Source organism: Cheilinus undulatus, linkage group 4 (assembly GCF_018320785.1).
Source record: "Cheilinus undulatus linkage group 4, ASM1832078v1, whole genome shotgun sequence".
NCBI classification, from domain to species: domain Eukaryota; kingdom Metazoa; phylum Chordata; class Actinopteri; order Labriformes; family Labridae; genus Cheilinus; species Cheilinus undulatus.
Genome location: NC_054868.1, coordinates 38,469,261 through 38,483,412, shown reverse-complemented (window position 1 = coordinate 38,483,412; position 14,152 = coordinate 38,469,261). Strand labels below are relative to the sequence as shown.

Sequence of the window (14,152 nt, the reverse complement as noted above, 5' to 3'; positions counted from 1 at the left end):
TTAATTCTCAGCCTGTAGCAATGTTTTTTTCTTGCCTCTCCTGTGACAGAATCACAGATCCTCAAGAACCTTAAATGTGCTTTTTTTCTGTGAGAAAGGATATTAACTTGTCGGCCGCTCTGCAACGTTTATCATACAGGGCTCTATAGATCTCTCTGTACTTACGGAGCTGCAGGAGGAGGAATCATAAAAGGAATTTCCCTCGTCTCACGGCAGTCAGCTTTCAGTGAGTATTTACCTCTCAGCTGAAAAGTGTGGCTTCTTTTGAGAGCTTATGATGTTTTTGAGTCAGGTGCAAAAATGTGAAGTTTTAACACAGGGAGTGCATCACTTTCAACTATTCTGAGAAGCAGGAGTATCACATTAGAGGAGACGTATTTTCAATGCACCAAACACATTCGACTACCACTGACAGCCACCAGTAGCAACGCTGACAGAAAGCAGCATGTATATCGTCTTTTATCTGCTTCAGTTCAGTGTTTGGCTCATGTGTGATTTTGTCATTTTGTCTTTGGAGGCACACATGAATTGTAATATTATCTGATTGAAAAGAAAATTTCACAGCCCTGGAGAATAAAATGTCTTGCTCCTACAGCCTGCAGATAGACAATGGTGGAAAATAGCACAGCAGAGAGATAAATTTAAAATCTCCAGGCATCAAACACAGAAACTTGATATTCAGTCAGTGAACACCATCAAAGATGGCACATTGGGCAGGGATAATGATTGAGTTTGTTAGTCGTTGTAGTCCATATTCCAGCACAGCAAGCCATTTTCCTCAAACAGCTGGCTAATTAAACCAAATGCATCCCACTATTGACAAAACAACCCCAGTGCAGCTCTGATTTGAGCATCACACAGATATTAAAATATTGACTCAGCCTCTAATCAAGGCACGGTAATGCATGCTTTGTTGTTCTTCCTTTATATCCTACTTCATGATTCAGTCTAGATATGGATTTTTCTTAAACCCTCTTTGTGCTCTCATGCTAATTTGCACTTGTCTGACTCCAAAGCAAGATAAGTATTATCACAGAATTATGTGAGCGCGCAAGTTAAGTCATGGAAAGCTGTGCCAATTAAGAGCTCACTTCTATGATTTTACACCCAATAATCTCACTTGAGTTGGAAAAAAAGATTAAGGTTAAGCTTTCATTTTATCAAAGCACACCCAGAAGGCTTCATTTCTGCTGTTTCAGTTTTGTGTTTGCAAGTCGAGCGTGGCGTTTTATGTTTTACAGTAAGCGCACTTGATGCCTTTGATTCATTTCAAAAGTTGTTCACAAAGTAGACAGAAATTGCACAAATGGCTGTTAATTAGGCATATTATTGTAAAAAAAAACATAAGAAGAGTGCATCAAAGTATTTTAAATCTTCATATAAATTGGTATAATTACACCACATATTGTTTTGGGTGCACACACACACTGTTTATGACAAGCATGAGCAACGTAACAAGCATCTCAGACGTGCTTTGATTACATCCAGGGGCGTCATAAGCATTTCTTGGTAGTGGGTCTCTCCACCATTGCCTATTTCTATATCATTGCCTGCATATTTGAGCAATGCAACAGTGTGCAGGTGTTTACCACAATATTGGGTGTTTACCAAGTTTATAATAGTTTTCGATTTTTCATTATTTTTTTGTTTTATTTCTTTTTCCTTCCTGTGTTACATTTCACTTTAGTTTCAGTTAGTTTTTACTGCTGGTTTGTAAGTTTAGTTTAGTTTTTATTTTGCAAAAATGCTTCATTTTAGTTGGTTTTTATTAGTTTTAAGTGTTAGTTTTTGTGTTAGTTTTAGTTTTTTGGAATACATGTCAGGGCTGAGTGAACATCATACATTTTTAAAAGCATATTTAAACAGGCTACTCTTCACTCATGATTTTATTTGTTTAAAGATGATGCTTGAATATAACCCCAGACATAAAACTACTATTGTGCAAAGTCTTAACCAATCAATTAAGGCCATTTTACACTCCCAAGAACTGGGTGTAGGCCCCAGTTAGTATGGTTTTGTCAAAGACTAAAACTATGGATATTTTGTCTCTATTTTTATTTTATTTTAGTTCGTTCAGTGAGCACACTACACAGCTCAGTTTAATTTAGTTTTAGTTAACTAAAATTACTTTGGAATTTAGTTTAAGTTGATTAGTTAGTTTTAGTTAGCTTTGATAACCTTGGTGTTTATGCAAAAAATTACCCAATATTGGGCTCTGTGTATTTCTTTTGTTGTTGTTGCTGTGGTTTAACATTAAGTAACTAGAAAAGCACTCAGAGAGCACAGACCTCTGCCATTAGCCCTGTCTCCCAATAGTGAAGAATCCTTTAAAAACATTCCTGGATTCAGATGGTGAACCTGTGTGGACTGTCATGGCGGAAACACCCATGGTCTCACCGGATGACTGAAAGTCATGGCAGAGTGTGAATATTCCTCTATTCCTCCCAGCATTGTGAGTATTCTTGCTCCAATTCCCTGTCTCCTTTAAAAAATTCCTGGATCGGTGATCCGGATCAGTCCCAAAATCTAATCAGTTCATTCTTATGCCATTTCTGATATTTCCTGACAATTTTATGAAAATCCGTCCATGACTTTGTGAGTTATGTTGCTAACAAACGAACGAACAAACAAATGAGCAAACCTCCTTGGCAGAGGTAATGATATTGTGTCATTTGCACTACTGTCTTATGGAAGCTTAAAATTCATGAAATGAACTCCTTATGATAATTATAATTCCATGTTTTACATCCTTAAAAACTCTATTATTGTTTAAATAAAAAAAAAAAAAACAGATCAAGTAATATAGACATGAGGTGGCCATTTGAATAGTTTTTAAGTCCAAGATGTGTTGAAGAAGAATGACTCTGTCAAAAAACTGGCAACCTTTTAGTACCAAAATGTCACCAAAATATTTTTTGCAATTTAAAGATTGTGCAGGAATTTGCCTATGTCTTCCAGTGGATTCCTTCCTCTCTGGCACAACTTTCTTATGAAATAGATGCAGATTTTTTTTTTTTTAAAGCTACATTACCCCCCCCCCCCCCAATAAAACACACAGATTACATTATTTTAAAATGTGTTGTCAACCTAACTTGTAAGGCTTAGTAAATTTCTTACTTACGAACTTGCAGGAATGACTTGCAGGAAAGTAGTCATGGGTCAGGTGTATACTCAGGTCGCCCAGTTGGAGGTTTGTCGCCTCCTTACATGGGTTTCATTCGAGCTGCTGGGCATCTACACCCCAAGCAGTAGACAATCCTTGGTTGCTTTCACACATAGTTGGGTGGACTCTGCCAAACCATTACACTTACATGGACCGTAATCCACAAGATTTTGGAGTGTTTCTTTGGGAATTTGTGCCAATTCATTCTGTAGCTCATTTATGAGGTCAAGAAACTGATGTTGGATGAGAAGGCCTGGCTTGAGATCTCTTTTCCAGTTCATCCCAGAGGTACTAAATGGGTTTGAGGTCAGGGTCCTGTGCAGGCCAGTAAAGTTCTTCCACAGTGAAATCATCAAACCATGTCTTTACAGTCCTTGCTTTATACAATGGGGCACAGTCATGTTGCCATTCAGTGGGAATAAGAGGCCTAGCCCAAGCCCCATACATTATCACTCCTCCACCAAACTTCACAGTTGGCACAATGCAGTCAGGCAGGTAACATTCTCCCAGCATCCACTAAACCAAGACTCATCTGACTGCCAAACAGAGAAGCTTAATTCATCACTCCACAGAACACATTTCCACTGCTTCAAAGTCCATCTGACACTTTGCATTGAACTTGATTATGTGAGGCTTGCATGTAGCTCGGCCATGGAACCAAATTCCATGAAGCCCCCGCTGCACAGTTGTTGTTCTTACATTAAATGGCAGTGTAAGTCAGTTATGGAATCAGCAGAGCGTTGGTGACTTTTACCCCGAATTTCCATACACAGCGTGCACGACGCGCACCTAAGCACCGCAGGTTTGCCCCGACCGAAAGGCAAGCGACCTCGCCCACTGGAAGTGAGTCTAGAGTGCTGTGCCGCAGCGCGCAGCCCTGATCATCAGGAAGAGATCACGGGAAAACTGCGAGTTCACGCAGGAATAGCATGTCAACAGCGGACTATTTTACCTTTTGGGGTTGATTTATCATCCTTTCCGGTATAAGTCCATGATATTATTGCTTCCTCCATTGAGTGAGTACAGTAGGAAGTTGAAAGGTTCATGTTTGCTTAAAGGATCTGTGGTTTTATGCAAGATTCTTTGGCTAAATATTCCCAAAACTTAACTTTTTCTCGTCAAAGGTGCCACTGTAGCTCGGTGACCCACTGACCTCTCGGTGACCCTTTGCCCTTTGCTGCCGGTCTGAAGCGCCGGCTATGGAAATGCTCTGATAGACTAGAGAGGGAGCGGAGTGCTCCGTAGTTCGATTCACTGGCGTTCCGCGGCGCACTGTGGCGCGCACACTGTATATGGAAATTCGGGGTTACATACCATGTAACCCTGCTCTGTGATTTTATGTGGTCCTCCACTTTGTGGCTGGGTTGCAATTGTCCCCAAACACTTCCACTTTCTAATAATATCACTTCCAGTTGACTGTGGAACATCCTACACAGATGAAATTTCACAAATGTTATTGCAAAAGTGGCGTTCATCACATACCTGAGCTTGAAGTCCTTGAGCTCTTCAGAACAACCCATTTTTTATCACAAATGTTTGCAAACGTAAACTTAATTAACAGGTGTGGCCAAATACTTTTGTTGATGTTGTTTATTTCACATTCACCTGGGCAACACTTCACAGATGGTATAAAAGCTTTCAAAGATGGATCTGCCTGATGAGAGACATAGAATCTGGCCAATCCATCTTCTTTTCTAGCCACCCACCACATTTTTATGTCATAGCTCTAGGTAGTGACTTTTGCTGTCTGGCCACATGTTGCACTACCTGGACCTGGAAATACACAACAGTACATTGAGGAATCATACCTTATAGCATGTTACAGTTGGCAATGTACTGATCTAGTTTTAGATAAGCTGTGTCAGGTTAAAATGCATATCAACCGGAGTAATGCGCACTCACTGTCATTACATGCATGTGGATGCTAATCTGCAAGGAGGACAAAAGACCCCTGATGCTAGAAATGATGATGTCAGCCACACTTTGCAAACCTATATGACATTGTTTACATATGCTAGGATCCTGTGATCAGCCAGATTTTTTTCTGAAATGCAATGCCAAATTCTGCACTTCTGCTTGGTTCACTTGAGTTTTCACTTACAGCCAATCAAACTGTGGTGCTCTTGGTCCACACCAGAGTTTGTTTGAGCAGTCACACCTCCCCAAAACAGCCAATCTCTCTGACATGGGGCACCAGAGTTCATTCAAGTACCTCAAAAGTGACTGCACCCTTAAACAAAAATGCACCAACAAAAATCCAAAAAAATTATGTGATACTATCTTCATTTTTTCACTAGTGACTTCCTGAGAGGAGTGCTTACTGTATTCAAGCCAATGGGCCAAAAAATCTATGTGAAAGTGAGGGACAATGTCAGAGCTGTTTGGACATCTCTTTCAAGTAAGCCTTTAGTAATTCAATAAAAAAGATAGATGTGGAAGGGCAAAAGAGGCTAAACTCCGGTCAGAATGCATCTCTCTCTCTCTCTCTCTCTCTCTCTCTCTCTCTTTCTCTGGCTACCTACTACTCCTTTTTTTCTATTAAACAGATCAAAAGGCAGAGAATGAGGTCAAGGTAGAGAACCATGACAGGAATAAGACAGGGAAGAATTGGAGGACAGTGTGGAGGGTAGGCAGCTGAGAATGAGAACATCAGCTCACCCAGGGAAAACACAACAACCTGATTTGTCTGAGCTTGTCTGGGTTTGGAGGTGACTGTTTAAGGTCTAATGCTTGTGTCTCTTTGAAGCCATCAGCTCCAGTTGTCCTGTGATTTCCTCTTGGATTAACACAACCACTACCAACAGATTCATACAATATCCATGAATCATGGGTCTGCAGTGAATCATGCAACCAGCTGTGAGTGCTGATGAAAAAATATATAAAAATGATGGGAAAGGGAAGCACTACTTAAGCTTTTCCTGAGCATTTAGGAGCCTCTATCATTTTCACTGAGGTAGGTAGCTCTGTGATGAATTTAAAACCAGACTGCCAGTTTCAGTGTGCTTTTCAGGAACTCACAGTTTGAAGGCCCTTAAGTGTGTCAAACACTGTGAACTTCAAAGTTAAGCAGGGCATTAAAGATGCCCATTTTCAGTGAGCTTGAGCAAGCTTTGATCTAGGATTTTCTGCACAAGTTGTTATCCAGCATAGAATTTAAGTTCCTGTTAAATCTAAACAAAATGATCTAGTACAAACGTCTTGGACACAATATAAGCTTATCAGTGATCAGTATGGTGGAACAAATATAGATACAGCAGTATTGCAACTCTCACATGATACAATCATTAAACTGCTGGTGGCAAAAAGTGATGATTGGCCCTCAAACCAGAATTCCCTATAAATTTAACTCCCTGCATTAGCATTTTATGAATCCTCCACTTGTCATGAATGAGGGAACCATTGTTGGCCAACGAAGTTGACCGCAGAATAATTAACAATAACACAAGTGAGGGATGATGTTCAGAATATCATCACTGCTGTAATTTGCTTAAAGTCATGGGGCTGATGGAGAAAAAAACAGTGTGAAGAGAACTGAAAGGATGACCTGAGGCTACAGCAAATAAATACATTTATCCTAGTCTCTACCTTTGTAGGGGAATTTCATATGCTTCATTTGGTAACGAATCAGTCTGTGACTGAATATTCTATCATGTGCAAAAGTCGTAGGCACGTAGGATTCATCAAGGGGCCCTGATGTGCCACAGCCCGTGGCTGGAGCGGGGTAGAGTCAAGGTCAACACATCATCTCACATGTGGGTCGCTCAGCAGCCAAGGTCAAGCTTGACAGCATCTCTTTTATTCAGGCCTTTTTACACCTGGTACCATGTTCCAAGACCGCTGGCAGTTTTCAAGCCCTTGGGACATCCACAGAACCTGAGGCTCATGGCAACCCCACTATCTGCCCGGACAGTACCCTAGGCCGTGCTTACTTGCCACACCCATCCCTTGCTCTGCCCTAAAGTTCTGGACTTTCTCATTTTTTTTAACAGTTTATTTTCCCATGTCCCGAGTAATATGCAAGGGCATCCAGAATCCAGGGTTGTGTCAGTCCTCCTAACTGTAACCTATCTTATTGTGTCGTACCACATTGAATCATAACATATGGTATCACATCCTGTGTCGTATCTTATGGATTCAGTCTTTTTGGTTCTGTGTTGTATCATATGGCTATGGATATCATACTGAATCATATATCATCGGAGAAACAACAACTGTTAGCCTCACATTAGCATTGTTAGCCTGTTAGCACTTTGGCTGCTACCATAACTTAGCAGCTTACAACAGCCAAATACAATCCTCCAACTACAACAACGAAGCATCCAAACACAACAAAAGTGCTCTGTTGACTGGACACCAAATTAAAACTCCACATTTCAAATGATAAATGAGTCTTATAGTCAGTTGCTAATATCAGTCCTCATGATGATAGAATAACCTCTGCTAAAGCTGGAAATCCAACCATCCTGGTTTATTTGGACTAGTCCTGAAAAGACAAAAGCTCCACAGCAGATAGCTTGATGGCATTGATGGCTTATCCAAGACTACTTCTGCTAATTAGCCAGGACATCCCGAGCATTAACAACCAGTTATGAGGAAGAGAGACAGAGCCTACGTTATCAGCTCCAAGTGGTCCATGCCGTTCTGCATGATGTGATCCTGTGTTGACTACAATCCAACTTTATCTGAGGATTGGTCATAGGTAGTTTGTCAAAGTCCACTACAACTCTACTCGGCGTAGGCCTCTCTCTCTGCTGCTACATCGGTGTTTACGACACTCAGCTATACGTTCCCTTCGTTTCAGCCTCTTCATTACTTGCAGCGATGACATAAAATCTCTCCATACCGCCGATGATATTAAGCCTTTGGTTAACCAGGAAAACCTCACTTAGATTAAAATTCTGCTTTATAAGAAAGTTCTGGTCAAACTTTCCCTGCATAGTCTCCAGCAGTACTGAGCATGTGCAGAGAGATAGACTTGCTTTGATGTCATCAGGTATACATAATTAGCCATGTGCTTGCTGTCTGAGGAGATAAACAACCCCAGCACCACAGGATAGGTGTAGTAAGATTAGTTTACTTTTAGTTTATATTAAAGCATTCTCGCAACATATCTTCAAGGTTACACAAAATATAATATGCAAGTATTCAGTATTTACTTATCTGATCATTGGCATTTTTTCTGCTGGACATTTTGTCCATTATATTTTTATCTGCCGGACTTCCACCCTTTTTACTGGCCAATGACCGGCAAATGCCGGCTAACAGAAACTCAGCCTTACATCTGTGTTTCCCAAACATTTGAATGTGGAAACCCCCCAAAATTACCCCCCCCCCCCCCCCCCCCCCATTGTGTCATATCATGATATATATTGTGTCATATGGTAAAACTAAAGTTAATAAGGCCATCTCCATCAGGGTCCCTCGACCTGCCCAAGGAGATTAGACGTGTAAAATTATGGTACTTAGGATGTCAGTATGATACCTGCATTCTGATGATTACTGTCTTGATCAGGTTTTTGGTTAGAGCCTTTGGCTGCTCAGGTTCTTTTGGTCATTTGTTCTGTTTTTTTTTTTTTTTTTTTTTTTTTTTGTCTTTTGCTTAGGTTTTGTTGCTTCTGTTTGCTTCTGCACACATTAAACCATTTTGTACCATTTTGTAAACACTTGTTTTTAAAAGCGCTGTACAAACGAAGTTATAATAATAATAATAATAATAATAATAATGATAATATAATAATAATAATAATAATAATAATAATAATAATATAAAAACAATAATAATAATTATTATTATTATTATTATTATCATTATTATTATTATTATTATTATTATACTTTGTGTAACCCTGTGATTTCCACCCTTATTGACAAAAACTAAGCAATGATAAAGAAATGATGTAGTAAACAGATCTGACAACACTGACAAGCACACAAAGGCTTCTGCATAGTCAGTAATAGCTTGTTTTCAGGCTGAGCAGCACCATGGATGATTTTGTCAGGTGTAGTCCTTGCACTGTGTCTCCAGCAACCACTTTGCCCCCGAGTAATAAAGGCAGCAAGAACACTGAATATCCAGTGTTTCCACCTACACTCTAAATTCCCACACCTCAACTATCATGTTAAGAAAGGTGGGCGACTCATCGCTGAGACCTCCATTGCTGCACATATTCACACATAACACTTTTTCCACACAAATGTCAGCTGTCTGAGAGGGTGTTAAGCATGCATGTGTGTGCTTTAAGTGTGTCTCATTGTGTTTGCTTGTGTACCTGCTCGGGGTGATAAGGGCCTGTGTGGAGTGTGTCCTTTTGTTCTGGCAGAATTACTCATCCCTCTGTGTCAGCACGAGTAAATTAAACCCTGCTTAATCTGAGGTTTAAACCCCAATAGTTAAAACCTAAGCTTGGTGTCAGTGTGTGGGTTTGTTTTTTATTGTCTTTGTGTGTCACAATGAAATTGTCTCTGTCTGGAAAGTGCATTTGTCTGGAAATATGTAAGAGAGTTCAAAAACATCAGGAGCAATTCATCAAGTGAACCTCAAAAAAGTCAATATGGTCTTTTCTTGTGTTTACTCACACTGTATGCAAACACTAACTCCCACACATGTATTGCACCATGTGGTCGGAATTCATGCTAATTCAAGTAGCCATAACAAGTGTTTCTTTTCCTGTCGGCCATCTGAGTCACAGGCTGCAGCCATGGTGTGACACACAACTCCATCTCACCCCTCCTCTCTTTCTTTCTTACAATTCCTCTGTGTCTCTCTCTCTTTTCTGTGTTGCCGTCTTAGTTCCCTACCCATTAATTGTTCGTCTTCCTTCCTCTTGGTCTCTTCCTCTTTTGCATCGTTCCACCCTCCGCCTCCTCCTCCTCCTTTTCCTCCCCCCTCTCTTCTTGCTTGTTTTCGCCGTCTCCCTCCCCTCTTGTGGCTCCCTCCTCCCCTCTCCTCTCTGTGTTTCTCTCTCGCCGGTCTCTCTCTTACTGTCAAGCCAGCCACAGCAGCAACAGCGGTAGCGGCGGTAGCTCACTCGTGCCAGTTCTCAGTCACAGCGGAGGCTGCAGTGCAGTGCGTGTTTGTGTGTGCTTCATGTGTTTACCATGTATGTATGAGCCAGGGTGCCTGCTGCTCTCTGAAGAGTGGATATACATGGAGTTACTCTAACTGGGGACTGAAGGAAAGACATGTAGGAAGACGTGCTGGAGCTCATTAAGAGGAGGAAAGAAGACATTACATCTCTTCTCCTCTCTTTATTTGACTCCCTCTCTTCCTGTCCATCTCCTCACTACTCTTTCGTACTTGTTTACTGGTGCTGCTGGAATTGTGTGCAACATAAATGTAAGTGGACTTCCTTAAATGTGTCATCATGCTCTTACATGTCAATTTAAACTCCATATTTTCCACCCCAGGGCACATATTTGCATGGCAGCATAAATGGCATGTCATGACATCACTAATGACTTAATTAGGCCACTTTGTGAGGCCCTATTTGTAGTAAAGGAGCTGTGTATTCATGCTGACATGACTGACTTACATGGTATGTATCTGTATGTTTGCCAAAAGCGTTAAATCCTGCTGGTGCCAAAACTGACACTGCTGCCATTTTTCTAAAATGTCATTTATCGGCATAGCATGTGAATGAATGCCCTCTCCTCCAGGTATTCTCAGCAGTCTGCGTGCGCCTCTGTGAGTGAGCGAGAGGCAGATAGGGAGAGAGAGCAATGATTGAGAGAGAGAGTTAGTGTGTGCTCATGTGTGTATGTGTCACTCTGTCACTCAGGGCATGGAGGAAATCAATAGACGTACAGCCTGAGATGGACCGTTTACCTCCTCCAAGTGATGGGCAGACACCGTGGCCTTCAAAGGTCCACAGACAAGTGCTGAGGATTGCCTGCAGACGTGCACTCTGTCAGTCGCGCGTGCTCACGCACAAGCATCTTCCACTTTCTGTCTCTGATTGATCTTTTGAGTTTTTTTTTTTTTTCTCTCAGGAATGTGTTATTAATCTCAGAGCCCGTGTTAAATGCCTCTCCGGCATGCGTCTGACACTCGTCTTGGAAAACAAGCAAAAGCAACTCATAGATCAAAAGTTTCTTGTAGGTCGCAACCAGTTGGCCAATAGAAAGAAGTCAAAGGAGCGAGCTGGAGCAGCTGAGAAGACAAATAGAAAAAAATAGAAAGTGAGCAAGCCGGAGCATGCGAGAAGGGAGCAGAGCGAGACCATCATAATCAATCCTCCATGATCCTGGAGGAGCATCATTTGTCTTCTTTTTCTCACTCTACTCCTCCTCTTGCCCCCATCTTTCTCTCATTTTCTGCCGTACAGCCACTTTGATCTCGCGTAAGAAGACGGTCTCCAGAGCTTCATTACTTTTAAAGCCTTCATCGTGAGGGGCCATAAAAAGATGCTAAGGAATGGAATTCTAAGACCATTTACCAGACGCTCTGTATCGGCCCGCATGTAATGGCTACACGGGGATATAATGCTCCTGCATGGTGTGTAATAGCCTTCTGTGCCTGGCGCTCTGGGTTATCAGGGCAAACTAGAACTGGCGAGGATATGATTTCAGTCCTGGAGACTATGACGTTGTGCATATAAAGTGGCTCCCACTGGGTGTCCCGGTGCTGTTTAATTTATAAAGACATGGCACTTTGCTGCACAAACTTGAATAGAAGCTCTGGGTGCTGTCAGAACATGCACTGCTTCCTACACCATCCACCGACTTATGTTTTTTTTTTCCTAGCACTGTTGACTGACCTTTCATCTGGGTCTCTTCCTCTTTCTCTTTTCGTGTGCATGCATGCATGAGTCTCAGTGTTTGTGAGTTGGCAAGAGAAGGAGAATGTGTCTGGGCAGTTTCGCCATAAGCATATGCAGGATTCTTATAGGGTAGCAGAGAAACGCTCAGGGAGGAAATGATTGAGAGAAAAGGTCAGTAGACAGGATGCCCTTTTTTTAAAATCTGATATAAGAGACTGCAGGGAGACCTGAAAAAGGGGAAAGAAAAAGCAGAGCAGTGGAAGTAAGATTAGAGGGAAAAGTCTGATAGTAAAGCAGTTAAAGAAGTTGAATAAAAACAACATGACAGGACTTCTAACTCAGAAGAAGCAGGCTAAATACTTTCAGCCAGAAACTCTTTCTAATCTTATAAGTCTAAAGATCAATGAGTCATGGCTGAGATGGCTTTATAATGGGGAATGTAACAGTCATGTGGTCTGTACGCCTTGCTGTGTTTCAGGGTGCTACATTTAATCAGTCATGCCCTCTTTACCACAGCTGCCATGTGACCCAAGCTTTATTACACTGTTTTATGTCCTTTGTGATCCTCTCAGAGATCAACAGATGGGACTCCTGGTATTCACACTACAAAAAGAGCACTAGTATTAGAACAGGTTTCAATATTATTTAATCATCTTTCTAGATTTTACATGATTTTAATGTGCTGCTTGGCTCATAGCCAGGTTAGAAAGGGTTAGGGATTGCTTCACTTTGGAAAATTAGTAAGAAATAGTATGGGGAAGAACCATAGTGATCACTAATTATTATGTATTTTATATATATACAGTGCTTAACAAATTTATTAGACAACCCTAACCAAAGTTAGGTTTATGCCACAGCTGCCCTAGATTAACAGCACTGGTAATTACCAAAATCATTTTTTATGTTTCTACAATGGTTAATACATCAATATGTAGAAGCTCTTTAACCCAAATGATATTTTTAATGCTAAAATATAATTATTACTGTTATCCATGAATTTTAAAGTTCACAGATTTACAAAAAAAAATGAGAAAATAGTAAAGCACATTAATATTTATTGATTAATATGTCAAATTATAGTTATTTACTTGCATTCCTGAACAGAAAAATGAGTTTTAGTGGTTGAATGTTATGCTTGATTAATTTCTGACTTCACAGAGAAGCCCAGTGAGCTGGCTCAAATTTGGGTGAATTCAGTTTGAAATCCCTCATTCCTGTTCAAAATGGTAAAACGTGGAGAACTCACTGAAAATGAAAGAGTCCGCATTAAAGCACTTCATGATGCTGGATGGTCTTTGAGACAAATATGACAGGTGGTCTAATAAATTTGTTACGCATTGTATATACTTACATATTATGACTGGTGAAGTCTCTTCTTAATCGATGATCGAATTTTTCCCCCCTGCATCTGCATAAGCTGAATATCCATGAGTCCAGCACAACATTTAAGATTTCAGGAGGCATTATGGGCATTTTAGTGTTGTTTCTGTGTTTTATACATAAGGTTTTACATGGATTATTGAGGAGATGGTCCCTAGATTAATCTATAAATGGATGCTTGATAACTTGTGCGAATGCTGCAAGCATTTTTATTCAACTTCAAACACAGAATTAGCAATTTAACTCCTGCTTTGCCAAAAACTGTCTTTTTTTTAGCCATTCTTCCATAAAGCTTTGACACTTTGACATAAAAAAGGTTTATTTGTTTTGTTATTTTGTCTAAAAAGCCAAATTATATTGATCATGATTGATTTATACAATCACTGAAAGGGTAAAACATCCAAGGTGGTGAATACTTTTTTTTGGCACTGTATGCCATGTCATTTCAAGTGGCACAACACAAATCAACACAGTATAGGACAAGATTCCATACCATACCAGGCCATGTTGTACAATACAATATGATACTATATGATAAGGTACAGTAGTATGGTACTATACAGTAATATATGGTACATCATCATGCAATGGATGCTATAAGATGCAATACAACGTGATGCCATAGAACTATGCTATAACATACCATGTATGATACTATGCCAAGGTTATGATATGTTACAAGTTACAATATGAAATGGCACATTTGACCCCATACCATGCCATTCCATACCATACCATACCATACTGTACCGTACCGTACCATACCAAACCATACCATACCATATCATACAATATCATACCATACCTTGCCATGTCATGTCATGACATGTCATGTCATACCATACCAAAG

The 14,152-nt window shown here is 40.4% G+C and overlaps 1 protein-coding gene across 7 annotated transcripts in view; it reads left to right on the top strand.

Annotated features, from left to right (window-relative positions):
- The window catches only part of inpp4b (inositol polyphosphate-4-phosphatase type II B), a 257,684-nt gene that overhangs the window by 92,705 nt on the left and 150,827 nt on the right, over positions 1-14,152 (top strand). Inside the window, exon 2 of one of the 7 annotated variants that reach the window (XM_041784760.1) lies at positions 140-226. The exons of 4 other annotated variants lie outside the window; for them this stretch is intronic. The gene's annotated coding sequence lies outside the window, so the exon portion shown is untranslated. Of the gene's footprint in view, positions 1-5; positions 227-10,153; positions 10,500-14,152 lie in introns of those variants that run through there. 2 more of the 7 variants (XM_041784761.1, XM_041784762.1) reach the window with 2 other exon arrangements.